This window comes from Rutilus rutilus (genome assembly GCF_951802725.1).
Source record: "Rutilus rutilus genome assembly, chromosome: 10".
NCBI lineage: Eukaryota > Metazoa > Chordata > Actinopteri > Cypriniformes > Leuciscidae > Rutilus > Rutilus rutilus.
The window spans coordinates 31,140,266-31,152,544 of NC_140215.1; positions in this window are offsets into that span (position 1 = coordinate 31,140,266).

Sequence of the window (12,279 nt, forward strand, 5' to 3'; positions counted from 1 at the left end):
ATTGGGATTCTTAATATTCCAGATTAATAATATTATATCAAATAAAAAGGCAGTTGACTAAAATCTTACATATCACAAATGTGAAAGCAAAATGGCCAGGATCTGTGCATGACTTAAGAATTTTCAGAGATTCACATTTATGCACATTATTTGAAAGTGGTAAGGAAAGTTCCACAATTAAATATCAAGCTCACTGTATTACATACACTTATGCTGATCCTAACAGAACTGCATTTTTTCATAGGTGATTATGACATGTTCCTGCCTGCAGACAGGTGTTTTATGACCCCATTCCCTGACCCAAACCAGTTAAAATGCAGTTCTAGCCAGGACAAGGGCACACAATGAAATGAACTTTGGCTAACTAAAGGGAAGATTTCAGTGTCTGAAAAGTCTGAGGGTTGCACACCTGACAGGGCCTGTGACATTGTTGCATGTGCCATATTACACAACATTGGCAAAAAAAAAAAAAAAAAAAAAAAAAAAACCTTTTCTTTAAATGTTTAATAAAAGACAAATATGCTTAGTTCCTTGAGTTTTATTTCAATTGTTCTTTGTAAAGAAAAGCCAGTGGTCAAGTGCCTGCAACAAGAGATATTAGACACATGCCTCATGCAACAAATAAAAAGGAAAAGTTGGCTATACACTGCCCACCTGTAGGCCTATGTGTCCTCTGTCTGTGCAGACTCTTCTGTAGGCCTTTCTGTAGATGTGGAATCCTGCAACTTATATTGCAGCCATAAAGCATACAAGTATAAATTAAGTAATTTATGTAAAAGTTATTTATGCACTTGCAGGTAGGCTAGTTCCTCCATATGACAGTTATCTGAGAGGGTTTATTCACTGTCCAGTGCAATGGAAACAAAGGGACATTACAAAGTCTTATACTTTCTTTCCTTTGGAAAGTTAGAAAATGTCCACTTACTGCACATATTTCAGCCACCACTTTCTTGGGAACAGATACAAGTGTTGGTGTATTATGTAAAATTGCACAAAAGAGGAAAACACAATGTCATTACAATGAACTACACTCGGGAAAAATGTGATCAATAACTCATGGCAAAATATTTTTACATTAACATAAGTTTATCAGTTTTCACTTTCACAAGTCAAAGCAATTCTTCATTACTCAAGTTTTAACAGTTGAAATTACTATACGGCCTTAAAGGTACAATATGTAATAATTTTGCATTAAAATATCCCATAATCTCAAGGCCAGTGTTATATATTTTGTTAAGTTGATTACTTACAATATCCCAAATGTTTCCAACTATTTTTAAATCGTGAGAAAACTGCGATTTTAACCAAGGAAACGGGGCGTTACAGCAGGGGGGAGCTGGGAGTCGCCAGTCAATTGCATCATATCCGCGTTACCCTCAGTTTCCGCTCGTACTGCGTGGAGTCCTGGACAAATGCGGAAGTTGTAGTTGTAGCGTCTATCAAGTAACAAACGTTAGCTTGTTTCGTGCAGTCGTTATGGAACACAATTATTCTTTACTGATTGCAGCTGGTTCTGTCGACAAAGCATGCTTAATTTTATATTTTCCAAATGTAGCATTCGATAATAGTTATGTTTATGTAAGGGAAGTATTATTGCTTTAGGTTTGTGTTTAGTTTATTGACATTGTTTATCACGTCTGGTGTTTATGGCCATGTAAATAAATATAGCATGTGTTGTACATAAAGATTAATCAGTATTTTGGCAAATGATGTGGGTATGTTCGAATGTACTTTTACAACAATTGTTTAGAACACGTAAAACTGCGCCGCGTTATCACAACAATGAATTCGACATACAGTAACATCTATGATTACCAATTTAGTATTAAACCTTACTTTTCTTGCGGTTAATTCATTTTAATGAAATAAAAGTGTGATGAAGTTCAAGAGTCAGGAAGGAAGAAGACAGGGATCGGCGTGACTGGGACTCGTACTTTATTAAAATAAAACAAAACAAACAAAAGTCGCACACAACGTGCATTCACCGTGGCAACCGCGACGGCACAAAACAGTTCAAAAATGAGAGCTCGGATCCACCGGTTTTCTTTCTCTGCGTCCAATTTTCTCTCCAGTCTCTTGTACGAGTCCTCAGTCCATCTCTCTCTCTCTTGTTCCAGCGTGCGGCTTATAAGCGGTCTCTCCACGCCGATCACTGCAATAAGACACAGGTGTTCGTCATTTGCACTTGACCTACTTGTGGGACGCTCGTCTCTTCCCATTACAGACCGCGCTGAACCACGCCCCCCTCGCCACAAAAAGCATGTCATTATAAAAATAAAACTTAACCTCATCCATGAACATGATTTTTCGATTCCCGTCTGACTGATTTACATCCACGGTGGAGTTTAAAACCACAGTTCCCATCATTCCACGCTCCTTCACATCGTCATCAAGCTACGCCGTTGTTGTTGTTTGGAATGTAGCGCCCTCTAGAGGCCAAAAATTCTTGCATATTGTACCTTTAATTTAAAGCAGAAAAAAATATTTTACAGTGTAGGCGATCTTTTTTTTTTTTTTTTCAGCCTTTTTTTTGGTTGCTTTTATAAACAGATAACCATTTATTTAACAGTGCCTTTTATAGAAGAGACTATAATATAACAACAAAATTACCATTATGTAGAATATTTTTGTACTTCACTTTTATTTGTTCCCATGTTCTAGTGTGGTCACTCTGACATTACAATGAACAAAGTTTGAGGTGACTTTGAGGTGTTCCCTGGCGTTTTGATTAAACATTAAAATTCCGAATAAACTTAGACTATTAGTTCTTGCTCTGCTGAGGAGAAAAACTGTGCACGCTCTTTGGCCATGCTTAACAGCCAATAGCAGCGTTGCTGATCAATGTTTCTACTATCGATACATATCCCCTTTTAAACCAGCGCATGAACGTGCAGTTATCTCAGATAACTCAATCCAGCGATACTAATCATAAACAACAGGTGTGTTCGAAGAACCCAATTAGCCAGATCATGATTAGCACGATGATATCATCTTGGATGTGTCATTTGATCTCGGATGTAATAAGCAACGTATGAAGAACGAGCCCCAGGACAGACTGAACAGAGGAAACTAAATACACACAGATGAACTGAAAACAGGTAATACAAATGAAGGTAATTACCAAGACACAGGTGATACAAATGAACTAAAGAGGGTAACCAGGGAAACAGATGAGCTAATCAGAAACACAACACTGACAGTAACATGACACAGGAAGAGTAGCCACTGCCTAGGTAGTGGCTAATGGGGATCCAAATAAACAAATAAACTTAGATCATAGATGGAAAATACCATTTACAGCCAATACAGGCAATTTATCAAGGACACATATGGTTTTTAAAGTTTTTTTGACAGTCATAGCACCATGTCTTGCCTGATCTGCACCACTTTTATTAGGTGTCTTAAAGTGTGCCCATACATATGTGTGTCAAATTAGTTGTAAATATCTCATTTCGTTTTGAAGTTTAGACACTTATTAGCCTGACGTCGTCATACTCAGATTCTAGTCAGAATGTGAGTCTGATACTGCTCCATTGGGCTGTGATTATGGGGCGTGTTTCAAACCGAACCAGGAAAGAAAATGCCTCTGCACTCAATTGGATAGACCTACAACCAATCAGAACACCGGAGTACGTGACGTATGTCTTTCATTCATGTTTCTGATCTACAAATGCCTTGATCACGGTCGATATCTTCTATAACAGAAGATATCGATATATCTTCTATGATGGCGGAATCTACACATGATGTTTTATAAACAAAGTTAAAACAAAATAAACAACTTGTCATCAAACAATTACCATGTCTACCCTATCAGCATGAGAGGAAGCATATATTTATTCACTCTGTCAACTCACCTAACATTCCTTGACAGTTTTCAGCATCCCTCCACTCACTCTTGGCTTGTTCTTCCACAGCCTGGAATATGGGGGGAGTACTTTGGGTTCGGGCCGAATACCGAGCCCGGAGCCTCTCCTCGGACAGCACGCCAAATATGCATTTATTCTATCTGACTTATTTGTAAGTGTGAACTTGTGAAATCTCAATTCTCCAGCGGCAGTCATCTTTGTTGTAAACTAATTCAACCCAAGCGCTCTTTGGTGACGTGGATGATTACGTTACTGTTGATCATCTGTCCATCATCGTATAAAGCCCGTCCTGACAATTTGATTGGTCCGAACAACTTTTGTTCGGGCATAATAGCTCCTCAATGGATCAAGTCCAGACCGAACTTCCCGACCTAAAAAATGTGTGGGCGGGGCTAAGTTCGGCTGGCATCCAGGCTAGACACTTATATTTATAAGAGCATAAAAATTATCTATGGGCGACATTGATTGGATTTTTTTTGTGTCAGTTCCTATCATAATTTTGACATTTGGGCGTTATTGTTTAGCTATTGACTTATATTTGCTGTGGTGGTTTTGTCTCGATTAGACTAATGGTTTTGAAGATACAAAGTTTTTTAAGCGATAAATGACACCGTTACACAAACCATAAGGCAAAACCTGGCATGTTTGGCATCGTTGGACTCGGCAAGGATTCAGGAGTCTAAGGAGGTCACTCCCGTGAAAAACGCTGACTTGAAACATCTCAGCCTCCTTCAGGGCATTGTGCCGATGATGCATACTGAGTTTTTTGAGATACGCTAATGTTCTCATAGACTATCATCATGCCAATTTTCATCAGACTAACGGTTGGGTGCGGTTATAGCCATTTTCATGATTTTTTTCCCCTGTTATAGCGCCACCAAGTGGCCAATCGTCATGATTTTTTTCATGTGACCTCAGATTGAGCTCATTAACATGTGTACCGGTCATATCGAACATTTTGGTTCCCCTTAGCGACCGTGAATTAAAGTTTAGATTTTTTTTTTGATGATTATTGATAGTCACTCTCCAGAAAATATTTCTGCAGTGGTTTGGTTCCAATCAGGCCAAAAACCTAGGAGTAGTTCGTAAAGGTAGGTTTTTCAAAAAAACTACATTTACTCAAAAATGGCGCCAACAGGGCGAGCAAATTCTGTCTGAGTCATTTTGTCCGCCTTGAGCCAAGGATTCCTGCGATATAAGACACTTGAGCCTACGCCTAACGGTTTAGAAGTTATGAGCCATTTCATACTTTTGACCACTGTAGCGCCCCCGTCAGGCCGTTCGGGGCACGCCTTTGGTGACATTGTAGGCGGTGTGAGCACACTTGTTGAAACAGCATACACACACCCAAACTTGACTGCACATCATATATTTGACATTATTGATACTACTTTCAATTGTAATGCAACAATGTGTATTGATCACATACAATAAAGAGCCTGCACAGCGACAGGAAATAGAAATGAACACAAAAAAACCTGCCTAGTGCCTACCTTACACAGCAACACTGACAGTGGATTTGCGCTCAGGAGTAGAACAGCTGTGGACGATTTGTTTATTTTTTTGAGCGGCTGCGGACGATTCTTTCTATGCACACACAGTATGATGTCACACTCTGCGCGTATGTTTTAAAAAATATAATTTAACATGTAAATAGTCCTAACACTTTTTAAATTGCCCACTTAAAGTGTTTATTACAAATAAATTACTAAATGCTTAAAGCTACAATATGTAATTTTTTTGTAATAAAATATCCTGAAATCACTTGCACAGTGTGATATATTTCCTGCAGTTGTGTACTTACAATATCCCAAAAGTTCCCAAAGATTTTTAATTTCAGAGAAATTCCAATTTTAAACAATGGCTCGTCCCTGTCGCACTTGTCGCCTGTCAATGACGTAATATCCGCGTTATCCCTGGTTTCCACTCGTACTGTGTAAGGGTCAGACAGGTCAATTTAGCTCAAAGGGAATTATTAATTAATTTATAGGGAATTCGAAAGAATCACTTATTAAGGCTGAGCAAATGACTCGTCCAGCGTTCATTTGAACAGGCCGTAACTTTCAGCTCTGCAGCGGATATAAATATCCAAACTAGTGAAAACACTGTTTTTTTAGCAATGTAACTTAGATCAGCAATTTAAGACATTAAATTCATAAGCACATAACACAAGTAACAAACAGTCGTGTCGCTCTGTTCTGGACTAATTGTAATTTTTCAATTAGTTAATTTTTTTTGTCTTTACTTGATGCACTCGACCACACCACTGGTCAACAATCTAAGCAAGAACCATTGTTTGCACAATTTTAGAAATACAGTGTTGTGTTGACCACTTCAGCCTACTGTCTAATATAACTCCAAGAAGTCTCATTTCCTCTACCTGTTTAATAGGCACACTCTTTGCAAAAAAAAAAAAAAAAAAAAACTTTTGATGCAATCACATTTTGATGCAAACACAATGCTTTTGGTTTTTATCAAGTTTAGAACCAACTTATTATTCCATACCTACTTTATGACCAATTGTATTTCCTCATCCAAAGCAGTGGACAATTGATCCCAGCTAACAATTTTTGGTTCCCATAACGTTAGTTTTTGGTACCCAGAACATTCTCAGAATGTTAGTTTATGGTTCCCAGAACGTTATTTTTTATGGTAACCACCCAGCAACGTTCTGGGAACGTTATTTTATTGTTACATAAAAATAAAACCAAAAAAGAACGTTCCCCTAACGTAAGTATTTGGTTCCCAAAAAAATAACCAAAAAATAACATTAGGGGAACGTTCTGTGTTAACTGGGATGTTGCAGGTAAATAATGTTTTATCATCTGCATACATGACTGTCCATGCACACTTTAAACCAAGATCATTGGTCTTAAACAACTTCCTTGAGGCACACCATATTGCAACTCTTTTACATCTGAATAACTTCCATTATAAAATATACATTGTCCCATTAGACAGTTACCTTTTAAACCAATGTACAGTATAATGGCTCGTTTCCACTGAGTGGTACGGTACGGTACGGTACGGTACAGTACAGTACAGTACGATTTGGGACAGTAAACTCTGATCCGGCTTGCATTTCCACCGCCAACAGTACCCTTGATAGGCGTGGTGTAGCCCAGTGGTTCTCAATTCCAGTCCTCGTGACCCACTGCTCTGCACATTTTGTATGTCTCTCTTATCTGACACAGTCAGTTCAGTTCATGGAGTCTCTCTTAATGAGCTGATGATCTGGTTCAGGTGTGTTAAATAAGGGAGACATATCACCCTGTAGCCCAAGACTGGTTGCCCACTGAAGCTAAGCAGGGCTGAGCCTGGTTAGTACCTGGATGGGAGACCTCCTGGGAAAAACTAGGTTGCTGCTGGAAGAGGTGTTAGTGAGGCCAGCAGGGGGTGCTCACCCTGTGGTCTGTGTGGGTCCTAACACCCCAGTGTAGTGATGGGGACACTATACTGTCAAAGAGCACCGTCCTTCGGATGAGACGTAAAACCGAGGTCCTGACTCTCTGTGGTCATTTAAAATCCCAGGATGTCCTTCGAAAAAGAGTAGGGGTGTAACCCCGGCATCCTGGCCAAATCTGCCCCTTGGCCTCTGTCCATCATGGCCTCCTAATCATCCCCATATACTGATTGGCTTCATCACTGTCTCCTCTCCACCAGTAAGCTGGTGTGTGGTGGGCGTTCTGGCGCAATATGGCTGCCGTCGCATCATCCAAGTGGATGCTGCACATTGGTGGTGGTTGAGGAGATTCCCCCCTTCCACATGTAAAGCGCTTTGAGGTCTCAGAAAAAGCGCTATATAAATGTAACGAATTATTATTATTATTATTACTCTGATCATCTTCACTTTTAAATAAAATTTTAAATGAAAAAACTCAACCCTGTTTCTTTTTGTTAAATATCAGTTTTATCAATAATAGCCGTTATAAAAGTATGAGCGTGATATCTCTGCGCCCAAGTAGCAGTGCTTCGCCTGTGCTTCCCCCTAATCTAGTCCCAAGTCAATATCTGCATAGGAAATCGCCTAGTGTTAATCTGCATCGCTATTTGTACTTGTTGTGAATACGCAGGCCACAAGAAGTAATAAGGTTTTTTTTTTTTTTTTTTTATATCACTTTTACTCAGGACATGCTAGCTGGCAACAAAGGATTCCAGTCATTATGCTAAGCTAAGCTAGCGCCGACCCTGTCAAACTAAAACAATGCATGCACTGAGACAAATATGCATTTGCCCACCTATCTAAATGTAGGAAAGAAGGTGAATAAGCCCTATTTCAAAAAACGGTGGAGTGTTCCTTTAAAGAATAATTGAATTTGCTCACAAACTATCATTTTCAATTCTTTACTAAGAACTGGTAGAAAATGTATTGGTCGACTACTTTGACCATTAAAACCCAGTGCTACATTTTTCTGTAGATGAATAACCTTTGCATCTTTCCAAGCTAAAGGAAAAATCCTTTTTTCAAAACTGAGATTAAGGATGTGGCAAACTGGTTCTGCCAAACAACATTTCTTCTCTTAAAATACAAACAAGACTTTATTGATTATTCTAACACATAAAACTATTATCTAACACAAACACAAGCACACACATTCATATGAGTTACAGAAAGAAAGAGAGTGAGGAAAGTTTTAAGAGTGAGATGATGAAATCCCAAGTTTCTATATGCACTTATAAGACATGACCTAAACGAACCATCATTCATTAATTTAACCCTTCTCGTTTCTTAGGCGGGTTATTAAATTTATATCAATGAAATTTCGAGTCTGTTCAGCTAAGAGTCTGGAGGCTACTTGCTTGTCTTTGCATTCCTTTTGTCAGGTTAAAGGGGGTTTCCCGGGTTCATTGATTGGCGGGCCGTCTCCTCGTGCCTGGATAGATGTCTGGGGCAGCCAATCACGTGGTGTGTTGGCGGATGGTTGGAAAGTCTTTGAAGTTGGAAGCGAGCTTTGCAGTCGAATCGTTTAACCGAAACTTTGCTGCAAAACTTGACTTAGAACTGAGACTCTCGACGGAAAAGAAAAGAAAACTAAGTAAGAGAAAGAAAATTGAGACGAGAGTAGTTAGATGACTTGAATGAAGCTGTTTAACCCATATTCTTCTGATCTTGATTTGGGTTCTTTCGTCTGCTCGTCTACATGGTTACTCGTCTGTTTGGTTACTCTGTCATGGCTTTCCATGATTGTTTATAGTAAAACTCCTAATGCATTCTGGAGTCTTCTCCTGCATTCTGGAATCTTCTCTAGCGAAACTCTCAGGCTTTGTTCGGGTCCTAAGATTTTAAACTCAAATGTTTGTCCAGCCTCCTGGATGAGTTCTGACCAACTAGGCACTGTCTTTAATTGAGAGATGGCATTTTCTTCACCTCTCATCGTAAATCATGCGTTATCTGAGATCTCTTTACTCTCTAGCTCTAGCAGAGAGTACAGTTTAGACATGATTCCTATTGTAAGAATACGAAACATTTTACAAAGATTTCAATCAAGCCATCTTCATAAATGTGAACATATGATTGCACTGATAGGAAACAAGACACACTTTCATTCAAACATCTAATAGTTATAACAATTACATGACTTATATGTGATCGAAGCATAATAGACACATATATAGGTTGTAAACACAATATAGAATTATGTAGTTGAACGATGTTTGATTATAAGTCAGTCAAGAATGGTTTTGGAATGATTTTATGTATTTTTATATGTAAAGTCTCAGTCTCTGTCGTTTTAAGACATTTCAACCCTGGGGTCCTTCAGAGGTCCTTAAGAAGAAGGTCTTGGGATCCTTTGTCTTGGGATCAAACAGCCTCTGCCGTTATCTTGGTGGGTCCTAAGCTGTGCCATCTCTAAAGCAATCAGTCTCTTCCAAACTATCTAACGTTGACAACGTTCTTCCTTTAGTTGGGCTCATCTCTTTGAAGCTTGCATGGCCATAAAGTTCTTAGCTGGGGGTTTTCGTTGGTTAGCGTAGACTGGCTGGAGCCAGTGATTCATGGTTCTGGATTGGTGATTTGGGGTCTGAGGTATTGAGTTTTGTGTGAAATAATGCTTGAACGAATCATCTGGAAGATTCATTTGTGTTTGGTTCACCCTCAAATCCTACAACTGCCATAGTAAGCATGGTGACAGACGTGGACAACTGCGTTATGTCTAGTGGCACGCTCACGCTGTTGTTGTTTCGTCCAAACATTATGGACCATGGCAAGCAGACTTTGGGACAAAAGGAGAACTAAAACGAGGATCAATATCAGCGTGGCATTTCGAGATGCCGAGAGCTCCACGTCCGTGACAAACTTCAACTTGACAGAGACGCGCAAATGTACATAAAACTAATCAATGTTATATAGCTCAACATGATGAAAAGTTAGAATATGATCAGTATGTTATTCTAATGTTGATCTAGCTTACTGCTAGTCTCATACAGATAAACTAACACATAGAATAACATAACTTTCAACACAGTCAAATGCAGTTTAGTGTGATAGTGTAGACCAAGTGAAACGCTGCGTTACCTAACAAGTTTCATTCGACTAATAAACTGACCTGTGTGAGTATTATTCAGCACTTTCGGGTAAGTTAGTTCGGTAGAATGAAATGTCCTTATTCCTTTATATCCGCGGGACTTGCGTGTGGTGGTGATATCTGTCTCTCATTAGCAATCGCGACCTGCTTCATACCACAGTCATGTTAAAGACATCAATGTATTCACTCATCCATAAACATTATTAGATCCTTCGGCATGATGGCAAGTTCCATAATTCCGCTTATGCGTCATCAACATACGCCTTTGTTATTGTAAGAGGTTAGCGACCCCTAGCGGCGAAAATAAAATACATATTGTTGCTTTAAAATGAATAAATGTAAATGAACAAAAATTTGCATTACATTTACGATCCTGTGAAAACGGGGTGCTGCAGCACCCCCACTTCCCCTGTCCACATTTCTCTCCTACGACGACACAACGTTTTGTCGGGCCATCCGTCCCTTTGCAGATGCGCGTCGGGGTTGCTCTCGTCATTAAACCGCGGATATGTAGCCTAATGCCTCAGAAAATCCAATCTGCCTGTTTACATGACAGTCGCATTGGCACATATCTGATTTATATCGGATTTATTTCCACATATGAATGAGGCCTGGAACCGATTTCGAAATATCCCAATGCATTTTTTTTCCTGTTTACATGGTAGAACACATCCGATCTGTGCCACATATGAGCAAAAAATCTGATTTGGGTCACATTTCACTGACAGTGTAAACAAGGCCAAAGCTTCAAGTCTCTACAACTTACGGTTCGGTCTGCCCAATCAGTTTTAGATGGAGAATGCTGCATCATGGGAAAATTAACAATAACAATAGGGTTTCAGCGCTACAAGCTTGAACCCCTAATTAAGAGGGCCTAAAAAAGGGCAAAAAAAAAAAAAAAAAAAAAAAAAAATGGTCTCAGCACTTGACGCTTGAGCTGCTGGTTACAAAATCTTTATCAAGCCTTTTAACATGTACCTCAGAGAGGAAAAAGGTCACTTTTTGCATTTTCAGCTCATTTATCATGGAAATGTGGTGTGTTTTTTTTTTTTTTTTTTTTTTTACCTTTTAAACTGTAATCCCTCGATTGGCCCGATTAACTGAACTGATGGCCCGATTAAAGCACCACCAATGGCCCGACATCCATAAAAGTTCCCAAGCTTCTTTAGAATCACGTGACGTATGCACACATCCAGTTTTGTGAGGTTGTATGCAAATCACGCAGGAAGAGGGCCGCTTTCAGCCATTTCAAGGGATTTGACATAGAAATCAAGGGGGTAATCCAGCATCCGGAAAGCGTACCTTCTATGGCTCCATATCCATTGGCTAACAAGCCATCACCTGCTGTTAGCATTCCATTGACTCCCATTCATTTTGGCGTCATTTTGACAGTGAATAACTTTACATCTGAGGCGTTTAAAGACACTATTTGTCCATTGTTTATTTCTAAAGAAACACGACAATGTATAAAAGGCTCCATTACCTTGTATCTTACGTTATGGCCCCGTTGAAGCCATTTTTGTAAAAATAGGCTAACGATTGCGTCATAACCACGCGACTCTCTGTCGCACAGTAGAGAAATTACCGTATAGACAGGAGGAGAAGTTCGCAGTTCAATCGGGGGGATGCGGACATAAAGTCCGATAAATTAAAGAATACTTACCAAAAGTTCCTACTCACGCTCTCCGTCTCTGCAAGATTCGGAAGGGAATGATTCAGATTTTTCTTGACACAGCTACTAGAAGACTTACAACTGTCAGATAGGTTGCTCACGTCATATACAGTATACGTCGTCAAGCTCAGTTTGAGGCTGCACAGTACGCTCAGCCATCAGAAAGAGAGTGCTTCTAATTGACTTCACTGCTCTCCGTTCTAAGTCTATG